We start from the raw sequence: 10,310 nt of genomic DNA, 5'->3' as shown, positions 1-10,310 counted from the left end.
ATAACCTGCCTCAGTACTACATGGAAGCTCCTGTCAGGCATCATATCGGCTAAGATGAACAGGCACATGGGTCAATACATGAGCGGGGCACAGAAAGGGATTGGCAAGAATACCAGAGGCGCAAAACACCAGCTACTGGTAGACAGAACAGTCAGCCGAGACTGCAAGACCAGACTGACCAACCTGTGCACTGCCTGGATTGATTACAAGAAGGCCTATGACTCAATGCCCCACAGCTGGATACTGGAATGCCTAGAATTGTACAAGATCAACAGGACCCTAAGAGACATCTTACTCCTGGTAGTGTGGATTCACTGATCCACACTACCAGGCTATACAGCAATGACATTGGAATGTCGTTCGGACTGGAGAAGTGTAGTCGGATGGTAACAAAGAGAGGGAAGGTAGTCAGAACTGAGGAGATTGAACTACCAGAAGGCAACATTGCAGACATAGAGGACAGTTACAAGTACCTGGGGATCCCGCAGGCAAATGGGAACCATGAAGAGGCCGCTAGGAAAGCTGCAACCACCAAGTACCTGCAGAGGGTCAGGCAAGTCCTGAGGAGTCAGCTGAATGGTAAGAACAAGATCCGGGCCATCAACACCTACGCCCTGCCCGTGATCAGGTACCCTGCTGGGGTAATAGGCTGGCCAAAGGAGGAGATAGAAGCCACTGACATAAAGACAAGAAAGCTCCTGACCATGCATGGAGGGTTTCACCCCAAGTCCAGCACCCTGAGGCTGTACGCTAAGCGGAAGGAAGGAGGCCGGGGACTGGTGAGTGTCAACACCACAGTCCAGGATGAGACAAGAAACATCCACGAATACATCACGAAGATGGCCCAAACTGACAGCGTGCTCAGTGAATACCTCAGGCAGCAGAAACCCAAGAAAGAGGAGGAAGGCGAGGAACCATCATGGAAGGACAGGCCCCTGCACGGTATGTACCACCGGCAGATAGAGGAGGTGGCTGATATCCAGAAATCCCACCAGTGGCTGGACAAAGCTGGACTGAAAGACAGCACAGAGGCACTAATCATGGCAGCACAAGAACAAGCTCTGAGTACAAGATCCATAGAGGCTGGGGTCTATCACACCAGGCAAGACCCCAGGTGCAGGCTGTGTAAAGATGCCCCAGAGACAATCCAGCACATAACAGCAGGGTGCAAGATGCTAGCAGGCAAGGCATACATGGAACGCCATAACCATAGTGTACAGGAACATCTGTGCCGAGTATAACCTGGAAGTCCCGAGGTCAAAATGGGAGATGCCCCCAAGGGTGATGGAGAATGACCGAGCTAAGATCCTGTGGGACTTCCAGATACAGACGGACAAAATGGTGGTGGCTAACCAACCGGACATAGTGGTGGTAGACAAACAGGAGAAGACGGCCGTAGTGATCGATGTAGCGGTTCCGAATGACAGCAATATCAGGAAGAAGGAACACGAGAAGCTGGAGAAATACCAAGGGCTCAGAGAAGAGCTCGAGAGGATGTGGAGGGTGAAGGTAACGGTGGTCCCCGTGGTAATCGGAGCACTAGGTGCGGTGACTCCCAAGCTAGGCGAGTGGCTCCAGCAGATCCCGGGAACAACATCGGAGATCTCTGTCCAGAAGAGCGCAGTCCTGGGAACAGCTAAGATACTGCGCAGGACCCTCAAGCTCCCAGGCCTCTGGTAGAGGACCCGAGCTTGAAGGATAAACCGCCCGTAGGGGCGTGCTGGGTGTTTTGGTTTTTTTTATATTCTTTTGATCCTGTGTGGATTAGAGAAAACTCAACATAACATTAAAATAAATCCAAAACCCAATTCTTTTTTCTTAAAATTCATAAAAAATGTATGCTCCACAATCATTCCACCCACCATACATATATAACAAGCCCATTTCTTATAAAACATCAACAACAAAATAAACATCAGTTACTTACTCCAAATGGCACAAATAGGCCCTTCAGACTTTTATTTAAGGAATCTTCTCATAGACACACATTTATCAATTTATTAATTGTTTGGTTTGTTCTTGTTAGTATCTTTTTTCATGTAGTCAGTCATGTAATTACCTTGTAATTTGCTTCTTGGTTTGTTTGTCATATGCAGTGCTCAGAGGTCAGCAGTGAGAGTTAGATCTCTGACAGAAGAACTGGAGGAGACACGTCAAGCATTTAAAGAGGCCCGGGAGAAAGCCAGTCGGACCCAGAATAGCTGCTCCAAACTGGTATGTCAAACTCTCAGCAGTCCCACAGTGAAACTCTCTGCTGTGTTTGGCTTATTTTATATGGCAACTATTTACATTTAAGTCTTTTTTTTTTTGGTCTTCAGAGCAATGAGGTTGAATGCCTTCAGAGTGATATTCGAAGGCTTGAAGACAAGGTAATGTACATCTTAAAAATATGCCCAATGTGTGTGCGTTCCGTTATAAAAAAATAAAGCTGATGTTTAAACGAGCATTTTTCATTTCCACACAGAATGAAAAACTCATCTTTGAGAAAACATGCTCTGAAGAAAGCCTCAACAAACTGAGGAAGGTCAACACTGAATTGAGGGTAAGAAGAGATGAGTGTAATTGTTTCTACACTGTAATGAGTTTGTGTTATTAGTAAAAGCTTGTATGTTCACAGGCTGGACTTGAGGAAACTCTGATTATGTTGACACTGAGAGACAGAGAAATATCAAAGGTAAGTAAAATTTTTTCCTAACAATGAAAGTTGAAATTGTCACATTTTAAAATGTTTATTTTAACTTTAACTGTCTAGAAAGACATTCTTATGAAAAAGATGAAGAACGCTCATGTGGAGAATCACAGAATGATAGAGGTATGTTTGATATCGTGGAGCTTAGAGTTGAAGGGAGAATATTCGATACTTTAAATGCCATGACATCATATTGAATGCTAATCAGATGTTACTAAAAAAATTTTCCTCTATTCCGGTGTTGTAGGGTCTGCAATCCGAGCTGATGAGATTAGACGAACATTCAAACCAAGTTCTTCTGAGGTATTTTTAATTAATTGCTTATAAATGTAACATGGTGCTGACTGTTGCTTTTTCTTCTCAAAAAGGCTCCTTTTGAGATTCCTATGATTCTGAGAATTATAGGAGAATCAAGTTGAGCACAATACTACGCTATTCAACTGAGTGGCAAACTGTGTTATGATTTGCACTGTAGCTTTAAAAAGGGAGGATGAAAATCAGAGCAACAGAGACTGAGAAATCTCGACTCTCTAACGTGAGTAACATCCATGTCTGGAAATAAAAGATGGATATAGCCAGCATAGCTATCACTATGGTAGTTATCACTATGGTAGCTACCAGCATAGCTCTCACTTTGAACCATCAATTTTGGCGTTACTGCATCCACAGACACAAGTAGCTCCTAATTGGGCAAAAGTAAAAATAAAAATACTAGAATTTCACTCCCCAAAACTGGGGAGAGAATGCAGACCTCCTGGACAGGCTGTTAGTAAAATTAGCTGCACATGAAACTTATTTGTCAGACAATTGCCTTAATAACGCTCCTAAAGGCACAAAATCCCACATCAGTTCGCCCACTAGTAAGTTGATGTGCTAGCATAAATAATGCATAACTTTAATCCTTAATGGAATTAACCGAGTTAATTATTTTGATGGGCACAAGATGCGACCAATCACATGCAAAAAGAGACTGGGGTCATACCATTATGTGAAAGAAGGAAGGGGGGCAGACGTTCTGATGACAGGAAGTGTGCCAAAAACTGATCGTCTTCCAAAAAGTGATTTTCTATGTTTTTGTTTGTTTTTTAAATCTAATGTCTTTACTTATATTAGTAAATAGACTGTAGTGAACAGGATTTATGAAGAGGTTATATATACAATAAAGAAATTACTTGTTTTGGAAGTATCTTTATGATGTAATTGTACCCATATAATCATCGGTTCTGTCCTTTTTCGTCACTTCAAGTAAGTTTATAAAACTGTGATGTTATTTTTTAGAATTTCTGCTGCCCCCTTGGTTAGATCTCTTTAGAAAAAACACATTTTTAATGTCAACGACACTTTTTACCCCAATAAATAAAGGATATATAAAAGTCACTTTGCCAAAAACTGATTGCAGCGGCTGCTTCGCGATAGGAATGTTCTTTCTGGCTCTAAATTACTAGATATTCTCCACAAGAGAAGCTTTGACAGATTTTAGGTCAACAAGCCAAAACAGCTTAAATTCCAGCAATCATTTTTTGGCAAATACCGGAAATCACTTTTTGGCACAACACCATTTTACTGCTAGCATGTCAGGAAAAAGTGAGGGAACGAAAACGAAAGAGGGAAAATGTAAAATGAGCAGCATCTGACTGGATTTCAATTATATTGGAAAGTGCAGAATTGATAAAATTAGGAACTGGCCTTAAGTGATACCAGTTTTTATTTTCAGCCATTTTCCATCGTGGAGGACAAAAGGTTTCTAACTTGTCCGGGCCTTAAACCTCATGTGTGTTCTCCCTAGTAGTGGTAATTGCACAAAAATAAGGTTTTTGAAAATACTGAATAAAAAATTGCTACCACAAAACCATGCCTCAGAGTGTCTCAATGAGTCTCAGAGGCCTGAATGTGCGATTGAAGTCATTTCTAATTCTTAACTTGTTTGATCTGCTGCACACCAAAAACAAGAACAAGCATAAATTAAGAACTTTTATCTTTACTTTTATTACTTTTACATCTTTATTGATAACAACCTATCTTATGGTCATTCATACTACACAAAGTAATTAATCAATAAACAATTACAGTTTCATTGTTTTGTTTTGTTTTACTTTCTACTATAGAAATTTCTTTCTATAACAAAACAAAACCAAAGAAACTGGACAGTCTGGGCAATGAGCTACAGAAACTTTTGTGTAATTTTATAAAGTCCAGAGTTGTGCTGACGGATTTCTTTCTTTGTCACAGCAGTTTTTTCTTTATCATGTAGAAACAGTTAAATATTTGACTTCTTTACACTGACAGAAAGGGAGATTTGATGGTTTGGCCCCCTTAGGGCCAAAGTGGGCTGCATGTGGCTCACCATGAAAAATAGGTTTGACACTCTTGCTCTAAGCACATGCAACTTTCTATGTGAGCCGTATGTCTATGGAAACTGATTCCCTTTTGCAGCCATCCTCAACTGGCCATTTTGTGCAACTGCAGTTTTTGGCACTTATGCACTGGCTTATTTTTTCAGGCACTGTGAATGTGAATCAAAAACATTATAATTTATAAATTATCTTAACAAAACACATGGTTTATGAATGAGATTTTTTTTTTCTGCTGAATTCTGACAGGTATGAAAGACAGTGTATCAATCCTCAGGGACTTTACAGTCGTGAGCCTCCAAACCATCACTCTCTGCAGAGCGAGATGAAGGATATGCAGCAGGTCAGTAATGCTTGCTGCCTGCAGATTATCTTTTAACAGCACTGCTCATTTCATGTAGTTCATGCTTCCTTCATTTGCAGGAACATCACAGAGCTTTAGATGATATAAGTCTCCCATCCCACATGCACAGCGATGATATTCAAAGCATCATCCAAAGGATCACGAGTGCAGAAATAGCTCACCTTCTTCACAATAAATATCTCGAGAGGGTGAGGATGATGTTCATTATAGCAGTAATGTACATATTAAGAAATCTCACTCATCTTCTCTCACAAACAGGACTGTGCTCCTGTGGAAATGCAGGAGAGGCCTTTTCCTCAACAGCAACAGGCAAGAATCAAGCAGCAGCTTCTCAATGTGTATGTGATTTTTTTGTAACCTCCCTTTCTCCTCTTATGGTAACAGATTGGTTTTGGTTGATGTTAGTCTTTGTTCTGAGAAGCTACGCTAATAAAAAGAGTGTCTGGTTTTTACAGTGTATTTATGGGCATCTCCATTACATAACCATACCAGTTACCATCTTCCGTGTGCAAGACCGTATCAGGGATAAGTGCACTTTTAGTACCCCTTGGTAACTACAGACATTACAGTGATGTTTATAAAGCTGTGGTGGTGGTTTCAGGCTGCAGGAGCTCGAATTGTACAAGTATGTGTGGGAGGATAAAGGGGAGAAGGTGGAGGATCAGCAGAGAGCCTGGGATAGGGAACAAAAGGAAAGTCAGATTCCCATCAAGGAGGCCAAGAAGGTGGCTGTGGCGAAGTGGTGGAACGCCCTCAGCGTAGAGGGGGCTAAGGTCCGAAGTAAAGACATTAAGTCAATTCAGGAGCTCTCTGAGATGCAAGCAAAGCTCAGGGAAGCAGAGCAGACGATCACTGATATGAGGGAGCAGGTCTGCCACCTGCAAGCATCACTAAGATCTGCACAGGAGCACACCGAGCAAAAAAACACCAATAGAGTTCTTCATACTGACAAAGGAAGCAATAGAGAGAGAAAAGAAGAAGACAGAACTGCGGAGAAAGAGGGGAGAGATCAGAAGGATGCTTCAGTGGTCACAGATCCTGTTAGTATCACAGACGGAGCAGCTTCAGAGCAGGACACCACAGACAGGCTTCTGGCAACCCTGAGGAGGATGGAGGCGATGGTCAACAACGCATTGGAGACTGCCCAGCTGGTGAGGAAGAGCGAGCAGAGGGTGAGCCAGGTGAGAGTGAGGATGGAAGGGATCACTCACAGGGTGGAGGAGGCTCTGGGGAGAGCTGCAAACACTGATGAGGAGCTAAACATGCTGGAGGCCAGGATCACAGAAAATGCTCCAACTCAGGTTTGTCTGTGTTAGAAACCCATCTCTGCTTTACATAAAATCAAGGTTAATTGTATCTTTATTTAAACCTTTCATGCACGAATTATGACAACCTCAATCAGGATTTTTTTCTTAAGTATTTTTATTCATCTTTAGGCATGAAAAAAAGATTTTTGAACTTCATTTTTTAAACATGTACTTTTCAAAGAGTTTTTTACATGTTCACTTAATCAGTCCACTGGCTGACCAGTGGGTGGCAGGGTATGGAGTGACACATTAGTGTCCAATGTAGTGATTTATGTGCAAGTATACCATCAACACTGACACAAACACAAGAAAACATCCTGAATAGCTGTCCACTGTAGTGAGCACTATGCGTGAAAGGGTTAAATAAAATAAAACCATGTGGAAGAATTCCCACCAGCATGTTATAAAATATTTATTTCAATCTAATGTAATATTTCTATGGAAAAATTGACATTTTATTGGTCAGTAGAATTTTATTGGAAGCGGGTGATTCCAAACAACTTCCAAAATAGAGCAATGCTCATTTATTTGCATTTTCTGTGGTAATGCAGTAGCACAATCAGCAGGATCACATAAACATTCTCACAGGATTTAGCAGTGTTCCACAAATTTTTCATGTGTACAGCCTTAAAGCCCATCACCTATTTTACTTGTAATCCAGTGGAAACAGTAGCAATCAGTTGTTTTTGTCTGTATTTTCCTGAAGTCTCCAGATCTAAATTTGCCAAATGATCATGAAGCAGATGCCACACGGTTAACGGCTGAACCCGAGGAAGCGTGTGGAACAGAGCGTTCTCCTCCTGCACCTCCATTAAACCCAGAAGTCAGTGAGCCTCCACAGAAGTCCATGAATGGTATGCATATCAGAGATCCATCTTCTGTGTTAATGTGGTTCTGTTAGATGCACATTAATTAAAGCTACTTCCTTTTATAATGGCAATCCCTGAGGATGTCTGGAAATAAACTGTGCACACAGCAGCTGGTACAGTGAGGGGGAAGCGGAGAGCTCTGGTGGGAGTGTATGATATCTATCAAAATGGGGCATGGGGAAAAGCACTGGACATAGAATAATGCTTTATGTAAACACACTGAAGTTCAAGTACTTTTTTTCTACAGACATATTTTTAGAGACTTAACGTCACTCTTAAACGTTTCAGATAATCAAAAAATAATATATGACAAATATAACCAAAGTAAATACAAAATGCAGTTTGTAAATGATGTTTTCATTTATTAAAGGAAAAGGAGCAATCCAAACTTATCTCGCCCTGTGTGAAAAACTAACTGTCCCCTGTTTAAATTATGAATTAACTGCAATAAACTGCATTTTTTGGAAATCTGAGTTCAATGTCACCAACCCCACCAAAGGCTGATTACTTCCAGACCTGCTGAATCAAGAAATCACAATAGAAACCAAAGTAAAGCAGCTTAAAGGATCTCAAAAAGCAACACAGCATTCAGTGATCTAAAGAAACAACTGAGAAACAAAGTCAATGACATCTATCAGTCTGGAAAGGGTTATAAAGTCATTTCAAAGGCTTTGAATCACAGTGAGAGCCATTATCCACAAACAGAGAAAACCTGGAACAGTGGAGAACCTTCCCAGAAGTGGCTGACCTACCAAAATTACTCCAAGAGCACATCAACGACTCATCCAGGAGGTCACAAAAGAACCAAGAGAAACATCTAAAGAACTGCAGTCCTCACTTGCAAAAGAGAGAGATTGGGCAAAAATGGCATCAATGGGAGAATTTTTAAAGTGAAAACTGTGGACTGATGAGTCCCGTCACATCTGGCTTACATCATAACAACAGGCAAGTGTGATGGTCTCGGGCTGCTTTGCTGCTTCAGCACCTGGACGAGTTCTGGATGAGTTCTGTTCTCTACCAGAAACTCCTGAATGAGAATCTCCATTCATCAGCTCAGAGAGCAGGACAATGATCCCAAACACACCAGTAAGTCTATTTCTTAAAGGGTTTGTAGTAGTCTCGTCTAGTCAAAGTCTGAACTTAAATCTGATTGCGATGATTGTGCACGACCTTAAAAAAAATTCATACTCAAAAACCCTCAAATGTGGCTGAATTAAAACTATTCTGCAAAGAAGAGTGGGCCAAAATTCACCCCCAGCATGTCTCACGATCAGTTATCAGTGGTACATACAATTATTAGGTTTAGGAGTAAGTTTGGATTGCTTTTTCCCTTATGAAATAAAATCACAATTTACCAACTGCATTTTACATCATCTTAGGTTATCTTTGACTAATATTAAAATTTGTTTGATGAGCTGAAACATTTAAGTGTGAGAAATATGCAAAAAAAGAAGAAGAAATCAGAAAGGACACTGTATGTTGCATACATCTGTTCACTAATGTGTACACTAATAACTTTCTACATGTATTATTGCAGTAGGTACTTTGGCCAAAGTAAAGGTCACTTGTGTCCCATCTTGTCAAGAAAGGTCAAATATTTCCACGTTCTGCTTTCTCAAAAACAAGCCAGTCTTACATGTAACTGTTTATTAGTGATACGGAGTTTGGAGCTTGTAGAAACTCCTGTGAACCAGTGGGTGGATTTATATTTTCATGCGATGTTAAACGAACTTACAGTATTTGCCTCAGTGTGCAATTGTTTATTTTATCCCCCCCCTCCTGCATCTAAAGTTTATATTGCTTTGCATATGAAGCTGCATCCACACAGGCAAAGGCTGCTTCAGAATGAACAGTAAACACTTTATCTTACATGGTTATAAAGGTTATTCTGCAGAGTTCTGTTTGACGTCTGTTGATTTGAATAGTGTGTAGTAGTAAACTGTCACTATGAGGACGTCTCTTTTCTCTCCACATTCATACATACACACATATAAAACGTCAATACAACTACAGACTATATCCCATATAATCTCTTTCTCTATATAACCTATATAATCCCTTTTACACCTTTTTGCTAGTTAGAACTGTTCTGTAATGTTGTCCTGAGGGATTATGGATGGTAGTTTTGACAAGCAAAACTTAACACAAACGTAGCTAAGAGAACAACTGAACACTCAGCTTCTTGCAGTGTGTTTTAAGCGAGACAAATGCTGCACAACTGAGAAGTAGATCTAACTGAGAAGCTGACAGGACTGCAGTCTGCACTCACTCATGTATTTTAATGAGTTACAAAATGCAGGAGGACAAAGCTTACACGAGAAACTGGGACTGTGGTGGAAGGTCGCGCCAATAAGCTGAACTCGCTTCTGCTCAGTTTATTTCTTTATTGGCTTATTGGTGTGTTACCCTCACACAACATCAGTGTTTACTAATGTCATAAATCAAGTGAAAAATGGTTACATTTTCAGTAAGATCAGACTTTTGCAACCAAATGAGCCTTACTAGCCATTAGAAAAAATGCAAGTTTCAACTTTATACACAACAACTTCCCATTTAAGTCAGCTGCTTCGATCTTTTTATACAGTCTGTGGAAAGCTATGCCATATTTATCGTCTCATTTCAGTCAACATGCATTTCAGTCAACATGCATTTCAGTCAACATTCATTTCAGTCAACATGCAGGAATTATTTCAGTGTATAAAAACCATCTTGTGTTAAAGATCATATGTT

This window comes from Pelmatolapia mariae, linkage group LG1, assembly GCF_036321145.2.
Source record: "Pelmatolapia mariae isolate MD_Pm_ZW linkage group LG1, Pm_UMD_F_2, whole genome shotgun sequence".
Taxonomy (NCBI): Eukaryota; Metazoa; Chordata; class Actinopteri; order Cichliformes; family Cichlidae; genus Pelmatolapia; species Pelmatolapia mariae.
This window is presented reverse-complemented; position numbering follows the sequence as displayed.